Source organism: Lagopus leucura, unplaced genomic scaffold (assembly GCF_019238085.1).
Source record: "Lagopus leucura isolate 7727_CA_CO unplaced genomic scaffold, USGS_WTPT01 Super-Scaffold_739, whole genome shotgun sequence".
Taxonomy (NCBI): Eukaryota; Metazoa; Chordata; class Aves; order Galliformes; family Phasianidae; genus Lagopus; species Lagopus leucura.
In genome coordinates this window covers 22,006,298-22,030,773 of record NW_024962255.1, presented here as the reverse complement: position 1 = coordinate 22,030,773, position 24,476 = coordinate 22,006,298, and the positions used below count along the sequence as shown (strand labels likewise).

Below are 24,476 nucleotides of genomic sequence, written 5' to 3'. Positions count from 1 at the left end.
GCTCATTCACTGTGTAGGTGAGGGACGGGCGGCGCGGCGGGGAGGCCGGGCCGGGCCCCGCGGCGGCAGCGGCGGCGGCGGCGGCGGAGGCGGCGAGGGAGGAAGAGGAGGGAGCGGCGGGGCCGCGGCCTGCGGGCCCTCCCCCGCTCTGCGGGCCGCCGCGAGGCGAGCGGCGCCGGGCCGGGCCCCGCCCTTCGGCGGGAGGGCGCCGCCCGGGGGTCCTGCCCTTTTGTGCGGCCCCTGTCAGCGCCGCGCCCGCTCCTCCCCGCCCGGCCCGGCCGCGGCCCCTTCAAACTTGTTTACGGGCGGGCCGGGCCGCGCCCGCCGCCGGGGAGCAGCCGCTGTCAGTGCCCGGGCGTGGGGCGAGGCGGGGGGCGGAAAGTTGCGGATGGGCGCGGGGAGCCGCGGCTCAGGGCTGTGTGATTGCTTTCCTCCTTTTTGTTTTCCTTCCTTTAGTGTTATTTTTTTTCCCCCTCGTATTTTTTTTCCTTCTCACCGAGCGCGAACCCTCATTTCATTTTTTACGTACGCGAACGCGGCCCTAAGCTGGCGGTGGCCGCTCGCCGTAGGTAATCTGTAACGACGTTTGCAGATTCACTTCTGTTCCTTGTGCGCAGTTAAACCTCTTATTGTGGGTCGGCCCCGCGCCCTGCTTCATTACCGAGGATTTAAAGCACCATTTTTGGTTCCACCCGGAGCTGTGAATGCTGCCGTGCAGGCACTGGGCTCCATACGTGCCTTAGTTTGTGTATATGGACCTGTGCGTTAGGTGCTTGTTAACTCCAGATTAATAGAAGCAATTAGCTTGCTTGGAGCATAAAGCAATCCAAGGGCAGCCTTTGCCTGAAGGTGTTGGGTCCTCCTTCCAACCGGTTATTGATGTTTCTAGATCCAGTTTGCAGGGGTTCATCTTTATTCGAGCTGGTAACTTTGTCCTGTGAGGTGTTTTTTGTTGGCTTCCCTCTCTGCCTGAGCCGGATTGGCTTTACTTGTGTCTCCTTTTCTCATCTCCTCTTACCTTGCTGCTGGGATCACCTGTTCTCATCCTTTCTCAGCTCCCTGCTTGCAGCATGTCGTCTCATCTTCCCCTCTGTCCTGCTGCTTTGTGCTTGGGGCCGGGAGCCTCCAGCACCGCTGTCCTGTGGGTCGGAGCCTTATCAGAAAGCTGTGAGAAAGAAAGAGGGGACAGAGCACTTTCACCCTAATGCAGGGTCCCTAAACAGCAGCTCTGAAGCGCAAGAATTGCCTGTTCATTATGGTGCTGCTTGGGAAAATCGTGGGTAGCTGAAGAAGTTGATCATCTGCAGACCTGAGGAGAACACGTTGTTGAAGTTCTTAGCAGCCCTAAGTATCAAAACTTAACATCAGTGCATCCTCCCCATCATTCAAACACTCCCTGTCCCACTTCCCTGAAGCCATTTAAATCGCCGTCTCCCAGAGGAGCTGCTTTCTCCTTTATCCCTTCCCTGCACTTAAATTTGATATACATTTGTTTCCCTGAAAGATTTCGCTCTGAAAGTCCCTCTGTGTGCTTAAACAAAAGGTGCTGCAGACACTGCTAAGCACAGACTTGCTTGGGATTTTCTTTCTTTTTTTTTTTTTTGGAGATAAAGTACAATAACATTTTTAATAAAATAAAGTCCAAAGTTTAACAGTGCTGTGTGACTTTTATCTTGATGGCACGGTGTCATAAATAGTTTCAGCCTCAAATTGATCAGCTTTATGAGGTCTTGGGACCTGCCCTGTTCCTAGTATAGATCTTGCATAAATTGTTTGATGGTATAAGTGTGTTAATTGTTACCTATTTTTGTTGTTTTTTTTTTTTTTTCTTTTTCTTGGAGTTACTGAACGTTTATTGCACTACTCCAGGATACACAGATGGAATTATGCTGTTATCTTAACTGCTTGTTCCAAATACATCACTGTCATTTTAAGTGGGTTTGGACAATGCTTTTTGAGGCTTATGGACTGGCCTGTTAAATGTGTGATGTGTTTTTTCACCTTGATCATTTTTAGAAGTCTTAAGAATTTCTCCCTGAGTGGGAGAAAAAAGAAAGGTAAAAATGAGGAGGTAAGGAATGGTAAAACTCTTATTCCTTCAGAAATACCAATTGCTATCTAGTTCTGAAAGTAAATCTGAGATGCGTGGGGTTCTTTGAGTTAGCAGAGTTCCCTGAGAAGTGATATTTTAGCGCACAGCATGGTAGTCAGAAATCATGAAGCCTGTGCATTGAACTAGAGCATTTGGCTATAAAATATGGCTGAAGTAATTCGCTTTTCCCTCTTGTTTCTGCAATAGGCTGCCCTGCTGTGCTGGGGCTTCGTGACAGTTTGTCCAACTGAAGTTGTGCTCCAAGAGGAGCAGAAACACAGCGGGATTGAAGAATAGCCTTTGCCCCCAGCGAGCCAATTCAGGGGATCTGTGCTAGCAGAAATCACTGTCTTCTGGGGGAAATAAAGTCATCTGCCAGCACAGTGCTCTGAACTGGCTTGCTGAGGGGCCAAGCATGTACCTGTGCTAGCACAAGGATGAGGGTGAGAATGCATGGCTGATGGAGGGGAGAAGAGTGAGAGCACAGAGGGAGAGGTGCAGATCATCTGGAACTGTCACACGGTTGTGCCAGCACAGTTGTGGTGGGAGGCAGCTTAGGGAGCTGCTCTGGCTTCAACCTCCATTCCTCAGTGTGCATTTTAAGCCCCCATTTTCCTTTCTTTGTGGCTGGAGATGAGGTGACTGGTGGGGTACATGGCGGTGCAGAAGAGGTTTCTCAGCTCATTGTGCAGTGCACTGGGCTGTCAAAGCACACAGTAGGGGTGGTGAGCAGCATCTCGATGCCCTCTTAGTATTTTGATTCTGGAGATGTGATCTACCAGGTGATAACTGTTTGATGTTCGTGTACCTGCTCTCTGGTCCAACCCCAAGTGTTAGTGTGTCTCTCTGTGTCCAAAAGCAGATGCCTAGATGTGAATGTATCTTGTGCTTTTTCTTTTTTTGTGTATGTGTCTATTTCTCTCCAAGCCTCCAGTCACTTGCTGTTCAGGCACTTGCTGAATTGGAAATGGATGGTGAGGTCACATCACTAAGGAGCAGAGAGTTTGATGGCAGAGAGAACCCACAGATTCCTGAAACCCTCCTGACAGCTTTTAGGCAGGCAGTAATGGCATTGCAGTGCTGTGTGGTTACTAGAGTGATAGTTTCAGGTATTCGCGTGCATTTCTACTAGCTGGTGATGCTTGGCCCTTTGTTAAATATTAGCTGTACTCCTAGAGACGCCCTGACTGAATTACAGCTTGTGCTGGGGGGAGGGAGAAAGGGAATGTGCTGGTTCTCCTTAGCTGTGATGCTGGTTTGCGTAACAAAATGATCTAAAAGGAAAACCTGCAGCACCCGCGTTAGGTTTCCAACCATCCTGAACTCTGTCAGTGTTTCATTGAGAGATTACTTCATCTTATTTTGACAGCTTATGCGTAAAGTCAGCTGAACGATTTCCACTTAGCTATTTCAAACAGTCCTTGCCGGCGATATCCTGCAACCCAAGCACCCGAATGGTGCCTGTTCCTGGACACCCGTTTGTTCAGTGTGGTCTTCCAGGGCTAAGGGCAAAAGTGTGGACTCCGTGGAGGAAATATGATGTATCAGGAAGTATTAGAAGTTAATATTAATCAAGTGAATGTGTATAACAGGGAATAATTCTGAAATCTTTATTGCATTTCCTTATCTTGGTGATTAGTTGGGTTAGTTCCAGCCGGTATTCTAGCTGATAGAAACTGGCTGCAGCTTCCAAATTACGGAGCAGTTAGCCCCATTATCTTTTAGAAGTTTAGAAGTAGGCTTGAAGCTCCGGGTTTTTAGTGTAGTTCTAGTTCAAAGGGCAGGCTGTATTTCTTTGATCCAAAATAAGAAAGGTTATTATAACCCTGATGGTGGTGGAAAATAGCAATAAAAACAAGTTAGCAGAAATCGGGCTGAAGTAAAAGTTTAAATATAGAGCCGATCTGCACTGGTATCTGTCTCCGTGCCCACAGCAAATGTGTAAGTGGTGCTGTTTGCCTTATCTCAACCTGCATGTAGCATCGATGCAGCTTGTGGCAATTTGCATTAATATAAATCTGTTGTACAGAAACTTTACAGTGTAGTAGCTAAAGGCTTGTGTGAGAAGATCTGCTCTGTGCACGTTTTTGCCTGTTTGCAGTAGGAATGCAGGGATGGAGAATTACTCTTCTGTGACAGTTATGCCAGGAAAAAAAAATTGAGGCAGCTGTCATTTAAAAATAAAAATCTTTAGTTAAAAGGAATGAAACTTACAGCTTGGTATTTAGTTCTGCTTTAAATGCTCAGGGAAGGATGGTGTGCATCTGAGAAGGTGAACTGCGGGGGACGAATCCAGATCTGTTTCAGATATCACTTCTGATTCTCCACGAATCACTTCAGGTTTACCCTCGTTTTTCTGTTTGTAAATGGGGAATAAGTGCTGCTCTGCTAGGGACAGTACCAGCCAAACCAAAGCATGCTCAAGAAGTCCTGATGGTCGCTTTGTGTGGTGCCATCTTGCATTCTTCTGCTTGCTGTCAGATGAAATTTTGGACAAGGCCAAATGACTGGGTTTGTTTGGCGTTTTAATGAAAGTCTGCTTTAATTTGTGCAAAGTAATGACTGTCACTGCAAGGTGGGAGGTTTCTTTCTTTAGACACGGACATCCTGCAGGAAGTACGGGTTCTTTTGCTTAATTTTTAACTAAGAACTTACGACACTCAGAGTCCATCTACTTTTAATAGATCTTCATCAAAATGAATTGCAGTGCAAAATAGTCCAGCTCCATCTAGATGAAGTCTTTGTAGAATTTGCATATGTGAACCTCCCTGCACAAATGCATCCTACAGATGAACAGTTCTGTGCTAGTTGCACCATTTAGGAAGATCCCCATGGGGCTGTTCAAATTCCTTAAGCCCCTTCTGACAGTTTGTGCCACCTCCCGATGTGACACTTCTGTACGCAGCAGCATTTGAGTTTACAGCTGCACTTTCGTAAAGGATGGATGATGAGAAATCAGCACTCCTTTGCTGAGGTGTGTAAATCCTTGTCACATGGCTCTTAAATGTCTTAATGCTCTGCCATCTTAGGCTGACAAGCCTCGTGTGCAGTTTTTGTCTGAGTACCTGTGCTCTTCTGTTGCTAGTGGAACATAGCAAAGAGAATACTCCCTACAGGTCCGTTTAGGCAAAGCTTTAGAAGAACAGGCATGTCATAGGGTCAGAGAGAGGTAGCCATCTCATGCTGATGAAGGTAGAAATGACACTGCTGCGGCATTTCAAGTGGGACTTTCCAGTCTTCTACCTTGCCCTCCTGTGCCTGCATATTCTCACTGTTAAGAGTATGAGGCTTTGGTTCTGGAAGGTTGCGTGGATGGACGCTTTAATTCCCTGAGAAATACGAGGCTTCCAGGGTTGTCTGAGGACAGGTTAGACAAGTTGGTCTGGGCCAATCCAGGCTCTGCCTCTTGCCTGGCGGTGCTCGTTGTCGCTGAACAGAAGGCTCTGCAGAACCAGCCATCTTCTGGTGCTGCTGGGTGACCTGAATCTTCTCGCTTAGGAGTGAGGTGAGCACCCAGCTCGTCTGAAGCACTGTGTGGAATTGCATCTACAGGGTGAAGGGGAGGGAGCGGACACAGGACAGCCTCTTCCAACGCCAATCAATTTTTGAGCCCTTCTTCTGTCTTCTAATGGCACTACAGACTGTGGTTATGTTTGCCAGCAGAACCGTGTGAGCAGGCTCAAATTGTACCCTTGTAATGCACATCTCTGTGTGGCCCTTAGTGAATCTGTGACCTGACTGCACCTGGCTGGGAAGCAGTTGATATTTTTGTTTTGTGCCATAACGTTACAGGGGATGGAGAGGCAGAGAGTGATGTGTGACATCAGCCAAACCCACGTACAAGTCTTAAGTTGTCTTTCTTTGAGTGCTAATTTCTACGTGCATTATGTTCACTTGTGTGAAGCAGTTTCCCCGGTTCTGTCTCTCTTCAAAGCTCTGTGTCTCATTCCATGCTCACTCCCTAATAATGCGGGCTTTGCTTTCCCAGCCATGCTGGCTGCTCTTGTCCAGTACTTCCATTAATAAGTTACAGCTTTCTGCTGTCTCTCCCCAGGGTCTCTGCAGGCTTTTGGGGTTCCTTAGAGCTCCTTCTGATAAATCCACGTGGCCTCAGCTTCCTGTGGGAAATGTGAGAGCTTCAGCATTTCTTTTTCTCTTGAAGAAACTTGTGGTAATTTTTTGTTATTGCCATTTTATGACTTTTGTTTTCGTTTGTCCTCAGAGCATTATCTCTTACCTCAGATTAAGCTTCTCTTCCATGCTGCACATGGAAGTGCTCTTTTATGGAGAGTTGACAGGAACTCAGCTCTCCAAGCTGAGTAGGAGATTTAAGTTACACATCAACACTGCCTGCCCATTGAGATGAAGTGGAGGTTATGGTGTTCCAACGTTTCTGCAGGACATCGCTTCCTGTGTTGTAAAACTGCTATTAGACGAAGTCTCCATTCAATTTTTCCACTTCTGTTAAAGAGAAGAGAAGAGATGGTATTCCTGCTGCATTTTCTAGAAACGGCTGCAAAGTGGCTGCACAGGGAGGACTTGCAGGGAGACAAAGGATGCTCCTTATGCCCTGAGGACCATGATATTTTATGGAAGGGAGAAGGGGGAGAAAAGAGGACTGGACAAGAGCCTAGTATTCATTAACAAAGGAAGCTTTCAGAAGCTGAATCCAGCAGTGTGGAAAGATAGCAGAGGCCACCAGGCAATCTCTTAACTCTTGAGTTGAGTTTACTAATGAAAAATTTCCTGGTTCTCTTTGAACTTTCTTTTTTTTTAAATAAATACATAATGTGTGCATTTCAATATCTGGCTGGAGAATGGCATAGGGTCAGTCTGCAGTGACCTTCCTCCCACCTCAGCTGCTGTTGGAGTTGGGTGGTAGTGGTCATATTTCGGAAGTGGAGCAACTGACAGTAAGAAGAGGAACATGTAATCAAGCTACAGAGTTGTTCATTTCTTGATTTTTTTTTTTTCTTTGGTTACGTTAACAGAAGGATGTGGAAGTTTCACCCCACAGCCTGCAGTTCCCCACGCTGCTCCTTCCACAGCGCTGACGCTCTTCACGTCCTGGTGTTGGAGTCGCTCGTGCTCAGCAGCTTGCTGTTGGGCTCCCACTGGAAGGCAGGCAGCACCTAACTGCATTACCTGTGTAACTCAACCTGAGATCTGCCTCCTGCCTTGCAAGGACGGGCTAGGCCTGCAGCTGTTCAACTTTCCAAAACAATTCATGTGCAAAAAACCTCTTGTGTACTCTGCCTGTGCTTAATGAACCAGCAACTGAACCAGCAGCCGTTTGGGTCAGTTTTGTTGTGGGGTAGCCTCAGATGAGTGGGAGCAAGCAGCTCGTGCAGCTCAACCAGGAGTCTTGTGATCAGAAGAGCCCCTTTTTGGCCTGTGTTTTGCAGGCTTGTTCTTCTGAAGAATATGTGTTGCAATATACAAAATGGATTGTGAGTAGGCCTTATTAGCTTTGTTTAAATGCTGCCAGCAAACAGGCTTGCTTGGCTTTGGCCTTCTTCTCAGTGCATCCATTTATTTGTATGCTGTTTTGTCTGGTTTGTGAACGTGTGGAAGGTAGGCAGAGGTTATTGCAGACTTTGTCTCAGGTTTGATTGCCTTCTGGTTTAAGTTTTGTAATTGTGGCAGAAGTGATAAAAGCTGCTTTCTTGGTGGTCCTTTATGTAGCCTCATGAAGCATCTCTGCAAATGTGCTGTTGGATCATTGGAGTGAAGAATAATTTTTGCAGAGGTGATATGTAATAACTTCCATTTTACTCTGCAAAACCAAGAGAATAGAAGTGCATGGAAATCATTTTACTTTTTGACCTAAGGAAACTTAAAATCAATCTTCCTAAAGCAGTGGTTCCATTTACTTCCTTTAGAAAAGGAGGAGCGTGTCTACCTCATCCCTTGCTTTCCATTGAATATTTTAAAGTGATCAGTAGAATTTAAGTGTTTGTGTGTGTGTGATACTGTAATATCTCGGGATTTCTCAGTCTTTTGTTTGTCTTTTTGAATAAAGAAGGGGCCCTCTGCTAGACCTTGCTTCCAAAACAGACAGCGAGAGAAACATCCTTTAAAAGAAGCATCTGCAGTTGTTTTTTTTTTTTGCTTCTAGTTTGTCAGTCTAATTGATCTCACTGCTAAGGAAGGGAAGTGCCCTTTGCTGGTTGGAAATGTCCATTGGAGGAGTTGTTCTCTTCAGCAGGAGGTGGAATGTTTCTCTGACCTCGGTGGTTATTCATCTGCATTCATCTGTAGCTTAGACAAAATTATAACTACAGTGCAGGCATTGCTGCTTCTCACTAAATGCTTACATACTGCCTGCAGTCTTTTTTCCTTATACTTCCCTGCCCTCGTTGTTATCCTGTGCATTCATACAGTGATGAAAAGCATCTTCTGGTACTGTATGCTAAGATGCTGAGAGGACCTAGTTCTCACATGTTACGGGAGTATTTTTGTAAACCCTTCACAAAATCTGGGCCCTCTGCAGTTTTCCTGGAGCGATGCACGGTGATCTGGGAGCGGGCAACTTCAGTGCTGTGTTGAGACAGGCCTTGCTGAGGCCTTTTGGGTAACGCGTGCTTGGATTCAGCAGGAATGCTGTGTTTATCTCTTGAACAAGCCTAAACTGTCGAGAGAACTTTGTTTTGCCAGAGCTCTCTTAAGTCACTGATTTTCAACCTGGAGCTGGCAAGAAGCAACTGTGGAAAAACAATCCTAGTGCCAGCAGTGTGAGTTGTGTGGGGTCTTCGTGTTTTTCAGGAGCCCGTGGTTAGAAAATTACTGTCTTAAATGATTTGTAAACAAAGGCTGCTTTCTTTTCCAAAGTGGCTGGAGGTATCAGATGATATTTAGTCATCTGTTAGATTAGGGTTGAACTTTCTTTCCTTTCTCTTCCCATGTTTAGCTATTTTGAAGTCAATTTTATCAAAAAATGGGTATCGCTAAAGAGGCTCATCCTGGAAAACCTCAGATTGAAAGCTAACTTGTGGAAAAAGGTTGGAATGGAGTTACGTAGGTCTGTTTAAGTACTGCACTGCCTGTAATCAAGGCTTCTGTATTCTTTCCCTTCCAACAGTTGTGCTGCAAAGGCCAAATTCCTGCTACAGAACCTGAAGAGTTCATTAGTACTCCCTGGCAGGGCTGTGAATGAAATGTAGAACACATAGGCTCCAGTGCGTGCTGGTGTAGTGTCAGTACCACATGTTGGCCAATACTCAGAAACAAAAGATAAACTGCCTTTCTGGCCTCAAGAAGGGTGATTTATTTATTTTAATGGGTAGAGTATGCTAGAAGCATGGTAAGGACAGGAAGCCGTTTGGTAATCCCCACGTTTGTTGCTCTTCTGGGCACCAAAGCCCAAGTCGCACTCATCCTGTCCTCTCCTGCAGCTCACTCTATTTTACTGGAACCGTAGCTGAGCTCACAGACTGAGTGCAATAACAGTACAAAATTGAATGTAGAGTTCAGAGGTTACTCCGTTCAGCAAGTTACTCAGTTTCAAATTAGATTAAAAATTGACTTTGTAAGTTAAAGATGGTGCAGAATGGTAGTCCATCCTGCCATGGAGGCTCCTTGCCTGTAACAAACAGATCGGTTCTTGTACCCAAATCATCTGTTTGCCTGTGACTAATCTTGAATACATATCTTCCTGCTGCTTGTACTTTGAACTGAATTCTGTGCTTCCAAATGAGAAGAGCACATAGGACTTGCAATTTTTTTCTACCCCAGGTAGCCCAGGGACTACTGTGTTAGGAAATGCCTTATGCAGCTCGTGTGTTCTGAGTGATGGAGGGGAAGGCATGCAGGGAGAAGTCGGTCACAGCTTTTTGGTCTATACTTACTGGCATGTTGATGAACTTTAGCAGCTAAATGCACTTGTGATGACACCTCACAAACTTCAGAAAGTAAGCAGTTATATTTGGAAACTTTTCATTTGGGTTTTTCGGCACTGAAACTACTAAGCCTACTTTAAAAAAAAAAAAAAAAAAGTCTTTGTGAAAATGTTAGCTCCCAAGAAACCAGCCTGTCCTTCCTGCATGCTTGTGGGCATTTCAGCATCCTAACTGTACAGCCTGCTTGAGGTCTTCTTCTTTCTCTCTTTCATCCAGTACTGAAACTCAGAGGGCTTTGCTTTGCTGTAAGGGAAGAGGAGAAATAGTTCTTTCATGCTCAGTCTCAGGGAAGAGGTGAGTGATTTTTCCTGATCTCATCTTTAAAGCAGACAGGTCTGAGCTCTCAGCATGCCATGGTGCTGCCTAGAAGGGTTTTTACGGTTCAGTCTAAGCAGCACACAGAGCTAATTGCAGAGCTGGTTTCTACTGGCAGACTTACAGGGTTAAGAGTGTTGAATTTATAGCCTAGTTGTGAGATTCTGTTGTTTGTGGCAGAGCTTTCTTCTAAAAATAACTCTTGCTCTGAACACTGCGATTCGCTGCCCCTTAGTTTTGCCCATGCATTTGTACCTGGCTCTGTTTGTAAACCGGGTCTGAAGTGTCTCTGAGCTGCCTTCCTTTGCAGGGGCTGTGGGAGGGCATGGGTACCAGCTGGAGCTTGGCTGCTGGGTGGGCTGTCCTGGGCAGGGATCCCTTCCTCAGGGCAGGAACAGTCTTGCTGCTGGCATTCCTTGCTCAGCATGGTGTTAGGAGCAAAAGCAGGTTTGGTTGTTCTTGGGTTTGTGATTTTTCACTTCGAGTGACCTCACTGAAGTCGTAAGCTTACACTAATTTTTGGGAATAGCATGCAGAATGCTTGTCTGCAGCCTGTGGATCTCCTTGGTGATGCATTCTTTTACTCAGGTGGCTTCTCCCCGTTATCTTGGTGTGAGGGGAGGAGGATGAGACAGCTCTGAGATAATAGGCATCGGAGCATTGGGGTATCCCAGGAGTCCTTCCTCTAGGAACCAGTGAAGGAAAGTGAAAAGCTCTCTAAAACCAGGTCTCTTGGAAATTCACCGTTAGCAAAAGTGGGGGTCAAACTTCACAAAAATGCTTTTAGGAGGGGAGATGATAAGTGTCAGTAGCTGTGCAGCTACCTGGTTTGTTTGCATCCACTGAAGGACAAAGGTGCATCTGGGGCAAAATCAGAAGTTTTTGTTCTGTTTCTGGCATAAGTGGGCTGTGAGTACCATGCTGAATGGTATAGTTAGTTTAGCTGGGAGCTTTGTCTGAAATCCAGAAAAGAAAGACAGAGAGGTCAGCCAGAGCAACAGGTGCTGCGCTTTGTGTTTTGTTGTTGTTTTTTGGTGTTAGCTTAGAAAGCCTCATAGAGATGATTTGGAAAAAGCTGTTCTAAAGCCTTATTGTCTTCAGTTCCTGAGTTACGGTTAGGACAACATAGGGCTGCATCAGAAAACCTCTATTTTTTGGACAAACTACATCAGAAAATGGTCCTTGAGAATACTTGATAGCTCAACAGCCAACACTGTGTTCTAGAAGCTGTTCTTTTTCCAAGCTAAACATAGTGCTATCTTTTTTTTAAACAAACAAACAAAACTAGATTATATTACAGTAATAAAAGCAACTCAGTAGAAAGTTAAGTTTCTGAAAAGGAATGGAATCATTCTCTGAGGCATCGCTGTTTTGTTGGAAAATATCAAAATATGTTGGACATTTACCTTAGGGTGCATCAGCTCGAATCAGTATCTGCAGAAGATGCTACAAGCAAAATTCAGTGTACTTTTTTTTAAGTAAGGGGGAGGGATGTGTCTGAGTCACCTTACACCAAGCAACTGTAATAATGCATTTCAGCATGACTGTGAGGAAACTGCAAATCCACCTGCAGGCCTTGCTGAAGTGTGAGTTTTGTTGCGTTCATGTTAGGTGCAGGTCTGGGCAGTAACTTGGACACTGATTTCTGATAAATAACAATGTTTATGTTACTTAGCCTTAATGAGCAATATGGGAAGTTACAGATAGAAAATCCTTCAGGAAAAGTCTTTGTCCTGTGACAGGAAAATAGAAGGCATGCAGGCAATGTGTAACAGAAGCAGATTTTCCCGTGACAACGATTTGTGGTACCGATCCCTGAACCACCTTGTCGTGTTGCCTTGCAAATGCGAGATGAGTGAGCATCTAGGGGGTGGAGAGGATGAGTGGAATCAGCCCTGCCAGCGGAGAGGTGGATTTATTGTGGATGGAAGTGCCAGGTAATCGGCAATAGTAGCTTCGTGACATTGAAGGCATTGCGGAGCTCCTCGTAACGGTAGCCTTCAGTTAGCAGTGATCCATCTTCTGGGAACTTTAGATAAGTGAGCTGTGCAATTTTGAGCAGTCTTACTGTGCTTTTCATAGTTAACTTACGCAGTGCATTTTGTACGCATGTATTTTGCTGCTTTTGTGGGGTTTTTTTGCCCTTCCTTTAAAGCACTTGAGCTGGACAAGCTTCATTTTGGTGCCTTGCCTAGTGCATGTGCATCAAATTGCAGTATGTCCCAGTGAGTAGATAAATCTTTAATCCAGTGTGTTGATTTTAATAGCGTTAATAGAAAATTGTAGACAAACTGATACTATAATGAAGATGTTAGAATCATCATCACCCGTTGTCAACAAAAAGTAGCTTCCAGAGATCAAACCAGCTGAATCTCGCTGTCTTTATGTCCTCTTATAGGATGTCATAGGGATTTCTTCATTCTGGTTCGCACAGAACAATGGTGATCTTCTCTCTAACCCAAAAGTAGAAGGCCTCGTTGCCTTCTGTTGGACTCTGTGACGTGTGCTGTAGGATCTCCAGCAGGAACCTGAGCCTGGTCTGTTTGCCTGGTCTCAGCAGCACACAGCAAGAGCTCCTGCAGCGTGTGCTGCGTCTGGCTCCAGCTCCTCTTTTTTTTTTCCCTCATGCAGTCCTGTATCTTCACTGGAATATTTGGGTCCCATGCTTTTCATGTGCTTTGAATCCAAAGGCTTGACTAGAATTTGCCTCTATGTGTTTTGTCTCATGCTGGCACTGATCTTTCAAAAGGGATGACAGGTGGATACGTAGCCCATGTGTCCATGTGCAAAAAGGACAGGATTAATTTTGGTCATGTCTTAAGTTTTGCATTTTCCTACAGTGCATGGAGCTCTTCCACGAGACAGTATGAGTCTCAGCTCTGACCTGCGCTCCTGCTTTAAAATGGTGCTGCAGTACTGTTACGTTCTGTGTGGCCCTGGGTTGGAATCTCCATTGAAAACAGGAGAATGAGCAGTTTGTCAAAGACAGGGGAGAGCAGGAAGGACCGTTTCTTTGTTCTTGCCATCACATCACAAGCAGAAGCTGTAGGATGCCATAGGATGACTTACCTCAGAAATCACTTAGCTTAGCAGTTGTCAAGAGGAGGCAGGAGGGAAAGCCTTCAGTCTCCTGTTTGGATGTGATGATGGTGTGCAAACTGAAGCATAGATCTCCATGTGGAGCTTGTTCTAAAAGGCAGTGACATGATAGGCAGAAATATGGCTTCTATTGAAAGGGGTTTTTTGTTCTTTTGTGGTGTTTTTTTTCTTTTTCCTTCCTTTCCCATTTTGATCTGCGGATTGCCCTGGGTATGGAGCGCTTGGTTCTTCACCGAAACCTTGTTACTGAGGGTAACAAGTCCTGCAAAACTAACTCTGTTCTGTTTATTTGGAATGAAGTAGAGTAAATGTTCTGCAATTGGTTTGCAGTTGGTGTCTGGAAGCCTTCCTGAAGAGCAAAGGCTTTGACAGTCCTCAGAAATGCACACCGGTTACTTAACTTGCTGCGCTTGACCTTAGGAGGTGCAGGGGAGAAGGAAGGCTCTTGAAGGCCATCAACGAAGGAAAGAGCCAACTCTGCCTTTAGCTTGACCCTACAGCTGGGTAGTGCAGACGTCCGCTGCCACGGACAAGTGGAAATCCTTGTTGTCAGAAAAATAACTTGAAGGCTGAAGTGAAGGGTAAAAGGTTTTAATTCTCTTCTTGCGAGCGGTTGAACTAGCTGTTTAGGTTTCTTTGCTCGGGGACCACATGAATAAATCTGAACAATGCAAGGCTGAGTTGCACCTGTAAGAATGGATTCATTTTGTTAGCTTCCTCCTGTTCCTGCACAAAGCCTCGCGCAGCAGAAGTACTGGAAAAACCTGCTGCGTAGGCTTATGCTAACCGTATGTTAACTTTGCTTAAAAAAAAATTAAACCCTACCTCCTGCAGAACTTGATTTGCCATTGAGAAGAGCTTTCCACTTGCTGGGAGTGAAGGGGAATTTTTCGGTCCCTGGCAATTGTGTTAGGAAATGGCTATTGTTACCGACTCAAAAGACTGTAGAAAGAACTTTAATTTCCCTGCTCTGTTTGATGCTTCTGCAACTCCAAACTGTTTTTCACTGCAAATATTCAGCTGACTGTCCGCTGTTGCTGCTTCTAGGTTTCTTTCATTTTACTCTTTCTTCCTGTATCCCCCACCTTTCCTCTCCATCGAGTGTTTGAAGTTATTTTCCATGAGATTTTTGTTTCAAAGCTGACTTTGTTTTCTCTTCAGGGCATTGATGTATTCGCTAATGTTTGCAACATCTCCGAACGTAGTATCCTCTGTGAATTAACTAACATGCTGTTTACCCTTTCTTCCAGATCCAGTTTCTGATCCTACTTCCACATTTGGGAGTATGCAAGGGACAAACGCATCTCTTTGCGTAGCTTGACTGGATATCCCAAGACTAGGATGTTAGTATACTTAAACCATTTTTTGCATTAAAATGTTGCCAGTATCTTAATTGCACGTAGATTATTTTTTTGAAATGTAATTAGCTTTATTGGCGTTATGCATATTCAGAAGCCTGCTGGTAGGAACAGTTTTTCTGCAGTCTGACTGCTGCTTATTGATGACTTCAAAATGGGTGCAGGAGAAGGAAGAATTTCCTGGTTGCTTTTGAAATGAGCCAGCTTTATTTAGTGTTACAGCTCTAGCGTTCATTCTTGAAAATCTTGGCTCTTTGTCTAATAAGATTAACTGTAGGTTAATCCAGGAACATACACAGTCTTTAGACCGTGTTCAAGATATTTATGAAAGTCCACTTCAGACTTCTGAATGAGTGAATACAAGCCTAGGAGAGATTCTGAAATACTTGAAATAGTCAACTATCTGTAGAAATACTTGCATCAGGTAACTGTAAGATTTTGCACGCTGTATTTCTGTGTATATAATATATACCTATATTTTTAATCCTCATATTGCAGGTTATGTTACTCTGGAACTTGTAAGGAACTAATTATCTGGATGAGTAAAACCCTATGCTAAGATGTTTGTTGCAGAATTGATAGCACAGCTACCTTTAAAATGCATTTTGTGATTGTGTAGTTATTGTAAAACGAGAGATTGCATGCTTTCTGTTATGTAAGCAATTATCTGGTGGTAATTATCAGCTCAATGATTAAGAAGTCAGTGTTAAACTCGTGTGCTATTTTTAAAATATGTATTTTTGAGTTGATCACTTCTTGGAATGTCTTGTATTCAAGTATGACCATTTACTGGAATTATTTATTGAAGCTCTACTGTAAGCAACTACTTAAATGACTGAAGTGAACAAGATGCTGATGGCAATCCTCACTGTGTAGCTGTGGACTCTGCAGGTTCCTCTGCAGGCTTTGTTTTCCCATGAGCTTCTGTTCTTGTCCCCCTTTAAAAGAAGGGACCTCTCTCTTGGTATGGTTTGAATTTCTTTTGTTAAAGCTCTTACCAGTATTTTTGGCTGACACGTTGAATTAATTGGTTACAGTTTCTGTGTTTTCATGTCTGCTGTCCAGCTTTGTGTGAGGATGATAAATTTGGGTAAGACTGCAGTTCTTCCTTGGCTTAGTTACTGCTGGCAGATGTTCTCTGAAGACCACGTGCTTGAGAAGTGCAGTGTTTTGCAACACTTTGGTATTTTGCTGCGTTCAGTTTCCATGGTCAGTTCCTTCACTCACCCTGCTGGTGCTACTCCAGTGGTTCTATGGGAAAGCAAGCTGTGTTCTCTTTCAAGTTTTCAAGGGAACTCAAGGTTCATTAAGTCCTATTGGTTATTTTAATTTCATAAAATCTGGAGCACTGCGTGTGTTAGAAGTCTGATATTCCTTGAGTGTGGAGACATTTCTGGTATTGAAGAACACTTACAAAACATTGGCTGTAGAGAAGTAACCTGCAGAGGTGTGAAACTGATGGTAGTGGTGAGTAGGCTACGTGCGTGAAGTTATCTTTGCTTCTTGCCCATGCTGTCTCTGGCAATTCCTTGTTCTTTCTTCATGTTGTGTTTGTTCATTACATGTGTGTGATACTCTCATTTAATAATACATAATAAAATTATGTGTAAATAATCCTGTAGGGAAGAATGCACTTCAGGGAAGATGGTTGCAAAGCCTCGCACATGTGAGGTTACTTTGCAGCTTTGAATATCTGAGTGCCTCTCTGGCCTTGAAATCATTTAGAAGCAGATGATTTGCATGTAAGCAGCAGAAGCAGTTTGTATCAAATTCCTCCACTGTTTATACAGTTGTCCTGCTGGCAGCTCCTAGCCAGGGATTAGGAAATCCATTTATGGGATTCTTTTCTTCAAGGATTGTCCAGAAGTTACAAAAAAAAAAAAAACCCCAAACTGCTTTGGATACCATAGAAGTGGATGGTGACCCTGATGTGAAGAGCTGAAGCTTTTCTAGTGAAGCAGAAGCAGCAGTGTTCCTGTTGTTTCTTCATACTGAGGTTGTTACAGATGTTTCGGTCTTCGCTGAATCCAGATGCACAACATGGTGTGGGAATACCAAGCTTGAGAAGCTTTGTTGGTGTATTACCTGGAAAACTGAATTCAGATTTTGAACAGTTTGTGGTAGGTGGCTTCTTAGAAAGCTGAGTGTGCAGCCAGTTTGCATTCAGTATCTTACCACCAGAGAATCATTTGAAGACCTGCTGCACATCCTGAACAGGGCCTTCGTTCTTTGAGCAGACCTGAGGCAGTAACCGATCTACTAAGACTTCTTTTTATTGAGATTCCAGCTGCAAAATGGAAACGATTGCTGTTTGGGAAGGCTGACCTGCAGATGTCTCTTTGTTGATGTTCCTGGATAGAAACCCCCTAATTTGGTTAACTGTGAGTATATTGGAGATTCTGCTGTAGTTTGAGTTTCAGAAACATAGAGTATGGAAGCTTAGTGGGACTGCTGCCTCCTCTCAGGTTCAGATTGCACACGTTGCTTTCAAGCATCAAACTTCAACTGGAAGGAAAATAAGAGTTGTGAGAAGGATGGGGCTGCCTCAAGCCAGGTACTGTGGGTAACGTGACTTTCTGAATTACGGAAACCTGGTTGTCAGAATAAGAGGCGTGATGGAGACTGAGCTTTGTCAAACTGCATAGAACTACTTGGATTGGTGGAGACTTAAAGATGATAGTGGGAGCTGAAAGTGATGCATGTGTGACTCATCTAAGTGCAACTGAAACTGTTAAATATGCTGGTAGTCACCAAATTCACTGTAGTTGCCCAGGAGAAGATACTTGGATGTAACTTTGGTATCTTATGGCCATCATAAGGGGTGTTTTCTCTGTCGTGTTACTTCTGCATCAACCCAAGTGTGAAGATTTTTGTTCTGAATGTGATCCTCAGTTCTGGTCCAGTACCTGTTTCACACATCAGTCTCCCACCTGAAGAAGACCATCCCACAACAAGAAGGTCAAGTGGAGGTCTTGATTTCAGCAGTGTTGTTATCTCAGATGTCCTTGGTCCCGCCACTTGTTCCTGCTGGCATTACTGGACTACAGCAGGAAATTGTTTCTGTCTAGAAATAATGCAGGGGAAAAAGAAAGGTTTTTTTTCTTCCTTTTTTTCTTCTGTATGCGCTTGTTCAGTTGTTTATATTGCCAGTGAAAGGGGAAAAGTGTGGATAGAAACAAGAACAACGTTAAGCATCTTATCTTCTATCCAGTGTTGCTGTCAAGGAGGAAGAAAAACTCGCTGTAATCCCACTTGTAGTAAAATGCAAAATACCCTGCAGAAACTGGGTGCCTCTCCCATGAAGCATATCTGCAGGAATAGCTTATGGAACTGATGATGTGTGTCTGAAGCTGAAAGATTAGTAAGAATTGCTACGTGAAATGATGGCAAACACCGCGTCTCAGTGAGAAGTGAGAGAAATTTATTGGTGACTTTCTTTGAGGAAAATTTCCACTGAACACCAAAGGTCAGACTTTCATCACTCCTTACTGCAAGTTTCTTGTATCTCTGTGTAGGCTTTCCTTTTCAAAAGAAAGCTCCCTGCTCCGGTAATGCTCCCTCACATCTGGCAATTTCAGTTCCCACAGCTTATTTCAGCACCAGAAGTTTGGCTGCTATAACTTCTCGTTATGAAGTTGTCAGCAGCCCTGCTTACTTCGCAACATCTGGAGGAGGGTCAGGGCTCCAGCTTCTTTGTTGCAGTGGTGCAACCTCAGGTGTTCGGTGAAGGACAAGGAGGAGTATTTCTGCCCTGTTTGTTTTTCCTGGCAGGAGAGTGACTGTGCTCTGTATGAGTTACAGTGTGCTTACTTTGTACCATTGTGCTTTTGCTACTGTTATGCTACTGGCCCTGAAGCTGGCTGGGTTCTTAGGCTCAGCAGCGCTCCCTTTGTGTTTGCTGCTTGCTTGGTGGGCATACAGATGCATCGCTTAAGGTACATTTGGAAACAATTCCAGCTCTGACAACTGGTTGTGATACTGTGTTCTGTAACTTACATCTTTTGGTGTTACCAACCTTTTCTCCGTGTATGGATTTATTTTTAATTATTTAATTTAAGGTGAATAGCTTCCCTTCTGCCCCCACTTCTAATGATCCTGCCTTGTTTCTGTTAGCTGCCTGGAACATCCAACGATTTCACCTAAATCATCATTTCTGCCTCAGTTGAGACTGAACCATCGGTCTGAAAGGGCTAGGGATTCTTTCCAGAGTTTCTGGGAAGCCTTAAGATGTCAGGTGTACTTTACTGTAGTCAAGATACAGCTTTGTTTCTGTGATGGAGATCCTTCTCACTATTGTTGTAGTAAAACAATCACTTGACTTGATAAAGTGGTGTATCCTTGCATGTCTTAAGAATTGTCAGGAAGCTGTCAGTTAGCTGGAGTCAGAAGGCCTATTCTTCATTGGGGCAATTATGTAATGGCTTACCCAGAGGTTCCGTTAGCATAACATAGACTCTTACAGTCACAGATAACAGAGTCAAATGGCTCTTGGCTTACCTGTAAGATAAAAGCTGCCTCTCAGTTCAGAAGCATTCGGCAAACTTTCACGGGTCCTTGCCATTTCCTGATCATCGTCACATTTTTAAATGATGGGTGATGCAACTATACTTAGTTTTCTAAGTGAAATCAGGCTTCCAGTCCACTTTGCAGACTTTGTATGTATTTGAATCTCTGCCTTTGTCATAGAGGTAGAGACGGTGAAGGACTGTGTATAACCTGGGATCAAGACATAGGAAGAGATACAATGCATTGAGCTAATCTAGTAATAAATGATGATGTAACTGATCTGTTTAAAAAAAGGTAAAACTAAGACACACTCCAAATGTTTTCTGGAGCACAATGATGGTTTAATAGATGCTTTTGCTGCTGGTGCTCTGTGTTTAGGTGGGTTCAGCAGCTTGTGCCTACCCTTCCTGGGCTGTTTTCTAGCTGAATTGTTTCATCTGCTCTGGTTTCACAGGGTGGCTCCCTTGCAGACAGAATGATGTGGGTCAGCACGGAGTTGCTAGGAGAAGGGAACCTGTTTAAATAGGAATGCTGGGAAATATGAAATAGAGCTGTTGTCACAGTCAGTTTAACTGGCATGCTTCTGTACCACACCAATACTCTGCTTGTGGCAGTCTGTTCCTTGCCTGCACACCTGACTTTGTGGCATGGCCGTTACTGTGGCCTCGTGAAATGAAGCGGAGCAGTGAACTGACCCTGCTGTCTCTTCTGTGGGAGGTACTTTCCAGTCAGAGCAATTCCATCTACTGGCAGGCTGTTGCTACCCTGTGCTGGGGTAGCATGATGTATGGAGGCAAATGCTGGTAGGTAGTGATGTCCCTCTAATTTTGTCTGGCAGTGAAACCCTAACAGCTTGTCTGTGCTGGATAGGAAAAAATTGCTTTAAGATTGAGAAATGTTTGGGATTCTGACAAACTTCTGTTCTCTGATGTTTTGTGCTATTGAGTGCTCGTTCTTGGGTAATTTGGCTCTTTGGATCTGTTAAACTTGCTGGTAGAGTTTCTCTCCATTGGAAGTTGCATCTGGTTATCTGAAACTTCACACTTGGAAGTCAAAGAAAAAAAGGAGCACAATTTTTGAATTGAGGTAGATCTCAGAAAATAAAAGTGAGCAGTGTATGGTTTGTACTGAGTTGTATGCTGCCACTGAGAGAGCTGCCTTTACTTCAGGAGGAAATGGTAACTGGTATGTTAAATGGTAGTTATCTTTCTGTGATGTCTGTGTGCTCTGCTTTATTTCCCAGAGTAATAAAATGCAAGTATGCACATGGAAACACTTCAGATTTATGCCCTGCCTTGCTGGTGAGTGGCGGTGGGGGAGACCAGGCTGTCTTTTAGTAAAGCTGGCAGTCTGCAGCTGACTTGGAAACCAAGAGCCCAGCACCCCGACCTGATCAACCAGCCAGATTAACGGTGCAGTATGTGCACAATGGAGGGTCTTCCCAGCCCTGCAAATCTATGTGGCAGTTCAAACTCAGAGCAACTGCTGTAGCTTGAGGGTGGCGTTGAGACAGCCATGGTGAGAAATCTTCATCTTGTCTTGAATTCTGCATACCTTAATGTTATTCTTGGCTTGGTAACAAATCCCAGAAAACCCTGTCGGGTAGGGGTCAGGAGATGATCCATGTTACACCATTTGTGCTTTTGAGCAAGCTTTATAACTTATCCCTTCTGTTTATTTTATTGGGTTTTTCCTTTTCTGTTTTTCTTCTGTGAATGATTTTTCTCTTGCTGTGAGTGCGAACTCTCTACCACTAACAGTGCTAATGTTGCATTCTAGAGAAGACCTATTTCAGTTTCTTGCACCACAAAACTGCTCAATAAGCAGTTTATTCTGCCTCTCAGTTCTTTCCGTACAGCAAGAGGGATGCACCTTCTTTCAGGTGCATCTTTTAAGAGATCTGTCATGGCTCTTTCCTGTTGTGAAGGCACGAGCTTTGTGGCTCTGTTGATGGATACGCAGCTGTCTTACTGCCATGCTTAGCTCATTAACTTTTAAATGCCTTACTGCAAGTTTGATACTCCATCAGAGGAAATGCACTTAGGCTTGATTCTCAAAGGAAAAGGAATTGCTTGAAAGGGATGCTTGAAGAGAAGAACAGGGCTGGCCTGCTGCAACTTCTTCACAAAATCTGCAGTCCAGTGGTGGAACGAGAAGGAAGTCTGGCAGAATGGGTGGTCAGAAGCACTTGATATCAGCAGTATTTCTCTACTGCCTGAGAAGTTCTTTGTCCCTTTTTTTTCCCCCAGCTTCCTACTATGGTAAGGTAAAGTAACAGTGAAGGGCTGTTGGACAGAACACGAGCCTTGTTGGCTTCTTCATGAAGCTTACCTCCTGGAGAAGCTGTTTTTCAGTGGAAAATGTGTTAGGGCAGGAGGATTTTGAGCTTCAAGGGCCTCAGCCAATGATACTGCATACTTTGGTTTGTGTTCCAAGGTCTTCTAGTAGAATCGGAGAGCTAAGTGTGGTCATATAGGGCTTGGTTGCACTCCTCCTTCTCAACAGTTCCTACCTAAGCGTCCTTCAGCAGGTTGTTCTTCTGTGTGCACGTGTCTGTGTTCTTACAGAACCAGGTTACTGGTGTGTAAGGTCCCTGGAAAGCCATTGTGTTTACAAAAGCATCTGTTGTCTTTGAAGCAAGGATGTCTACAGTGAGTTCCCGAGAAGTGGAACTTCATTAACAAAAATGCAGAAATGTTGACTTAGAAAAACTAAAGCATTTCAGCAGTTGTTCCCCAGGAAGCAGAGATAAAGTTGTTTTCACTCATAGTTTAATCTGACTCCATTCAGATAAAAAGATTTCTCATCATAGGTGAGAAATGTGGACGTTCCTTTATTCGAGCAGCAAAGCAACTTGAATAATTATATGTATGTCCTGAGACTTGGTGTATATTAATAACTGTCCTGTGACTTTTTTCCCCCTCCCTTGTTGCTTGGTCTTGCCTTTCTATTAAGATGCTTGTGACTGAAATGTTCAAGTTTAATAGATTTTTGTCCTAAAAGGGACAGAATTCCCGTGTTGCACATGGATTGTAGGGCTTTTTTTTTTTTTTTTTTTTTTTTGAATTAATTTCTGCCTCAAATCCCATAGCTGTGGATAAATATATCCAGTCTTGACCAGAAAATCTTGGCACGAGAAATCCAATAAAAGCTTGATATGCTGGTAGTGACTGCTTCCTGCTCATTGATGAGATCCCAGATGTTATGAATGTAAGTAGGGGCAGAGTACAGAGGGAATGTTGGTGGTCAGCCTGTGCTTCCCAAAGTGCCGCAGCCAGGGCCCTCGCCCAGGGAAAGCCTTGTGCTGGTCGTGTGCTGGGCTCTGTCTCGGTGTGCCCGTGTAAAACTGAGGGTGCCTTACATCTGGCTGAGCTTGACCAGCTTTCAGTTTTAGCCACTGGATCTCATGATGTCTTTCAGAAGCCATTTGCTCTTTTCTCTAGATTTGTTTTCTGGCCTCCTCTAGCTTTCCCCTTCCAAAGCAGTGTTTGATTGCATTTACTTTGCTGAGCAGCCCAAGTGACCTGGCCCCTTTGCTATTTACTGCTCTTCCCATCTTTGTATCTCCTGCAGATTTTATGACTGCTTTCTTCCAAGCCAGTGACCAAAATATTGAATGGCACAGGGCCAAGGTTCGATACCTGATGGACCTCAGTGCAGTAATTTCCCATTGACATAATATTTCAGGAACTGTCACTTAATTTTAATCTATGTGTATTGGGCTGATTTTTATTTTTTGGTTGGTTACAGTCAAAATATTTGGTAATGTGCCAAAAATGTTTCACGTATTTGATAGCATTATAGCAAATCTGTTACTGCTAATCACACTTTCAGGTTTATAACGTTAACATTAGATATTTTTCATGAGCCCACATTGACTGACACCATTTCTACTGTTAACTCCTTAGTGAGCTGTTCTGTGGATCTTGAAAACCTTTAGCAAGTTGAAACCTCAGTACCTGTGTGCTCAGTGTTTTGACATTTCAGAGGGATAACCATTTTTCCATTAAAAACAAGAACAAACAACAACAAGCAAGCAAAGAAACAAAATAAACCACCCACCTCAATAGTATTTGAAGGCGTTTAACTGAGGAGTGTGAAATAACTGATAGGTTTTGTTGCTGAATAGTTCTGTGCCGTTCTATTGAAGGTTTATGTACCACCATATTCTTACAGACTTCTTAAAGCTAATATGCATAAATGCCTTCTTTTAGGTTTCATATTTGCTTACCTTAAATCCATGTGGATCTCTTTGCTCAGACCTTTGTAATGCTTCTGGGTTTTGACGTGTTCTCTACATTCCTCTGCTGCTCCTCCAGCCTGTTGACTGTGACTGTAAGCGCAAAGAGGAGACAATTTATTTATTTTTAAGTAATACATTATTTCTTTTCTTGGTCGTCTTTAACAATGTAAGTAGTAGCAAACAGTAAAGACAAACTGTAGCCCTTTTATTTTCTTTACTGCTCTCAGATCTGGCTCCTGTTAAGTGGTTTATGCCTTACTGCTTTGACAAATTATGTGCATCTTATGTAGAGAGTATTAAATAACATGTTTAAGCTGTGCTGTTTCAAGAGGAAAAAAGCTTTGTTTGAGAAGCAAAACTCATGATGAACGTGTCAGTGACAGCCCAGAAATGTACCCACACCTCCTGGCCGTCTCTGGCTTTTAAGGGGGAGAATGTGTGTTTGGTTAATCTGTGCAGCCAGTGAAGTCCTCTCCTCAATCATCAGCTTCTCCAATAGCTTCTCTGGGAGCCTCTCAAGAGAGAGTCAATGGAAGAACTCTCTTCTGTAAGGCAGAAGGCAGTGTGAAGCTCCAACTGGATCTCTTCAAGGCTTGAAGATAAGCTGTTGTGGTCTTGAACTGTGAGCCAGTAAGCTTCATTTAAAGTTTATATTTGTGCCTTGAAGTATTTGGTTAAAGGAGAGAGGATGAAAGTGTCAGAAAAGATGAAAATGAAGTAGTGAAATTTGACCATGCAGGAAACTGAATGCTCAACTTTTTTTCAGTTGGATTTTCTGTACAGTTTGAAAATGGCACATCCATATTCTGATTATTTTTTTTGTCAGAAGATATTTTAAAGAATGGAGTTCCTCAAATGCTGCTTTACTTTTAGAGCCAGTAATTGCCAAATTGTAAATAATGCATGTAATTATCTGTGAATTTAACAGCATATTCCACCTCTGCTTCAATACAAAGAGTTTTCTT

General features: G+C 43.8%; 1 protein-coding gene across 2 annotated transcripts in view; it reads left to right on the top strand.

The window, feature by feature from the left end:
• Nucleotides 1-6: 6 nt before the first annotated feature.
• Nucleotides 7-24,476, top strand: part of LCOR (ligand dependent nuclear receptor corepressor) — a 72,326-nt gene continuing 47,856 nt past the window's right edge. The window contains exon 1 of one of the 2 annotated variants that reach the window (XM_042863487.1): nucleotides 7-17. The gene's annotated coding sequence lies outside the window, so the exon portion shown is untranslated. Of the gene's footprint in view, nucleotides 18-14,667; nucleotides 14,748-24,476 lie in introns of those variants that run through there. The other variant, XM_042863486.1, reaches the window with a different exon arrangement.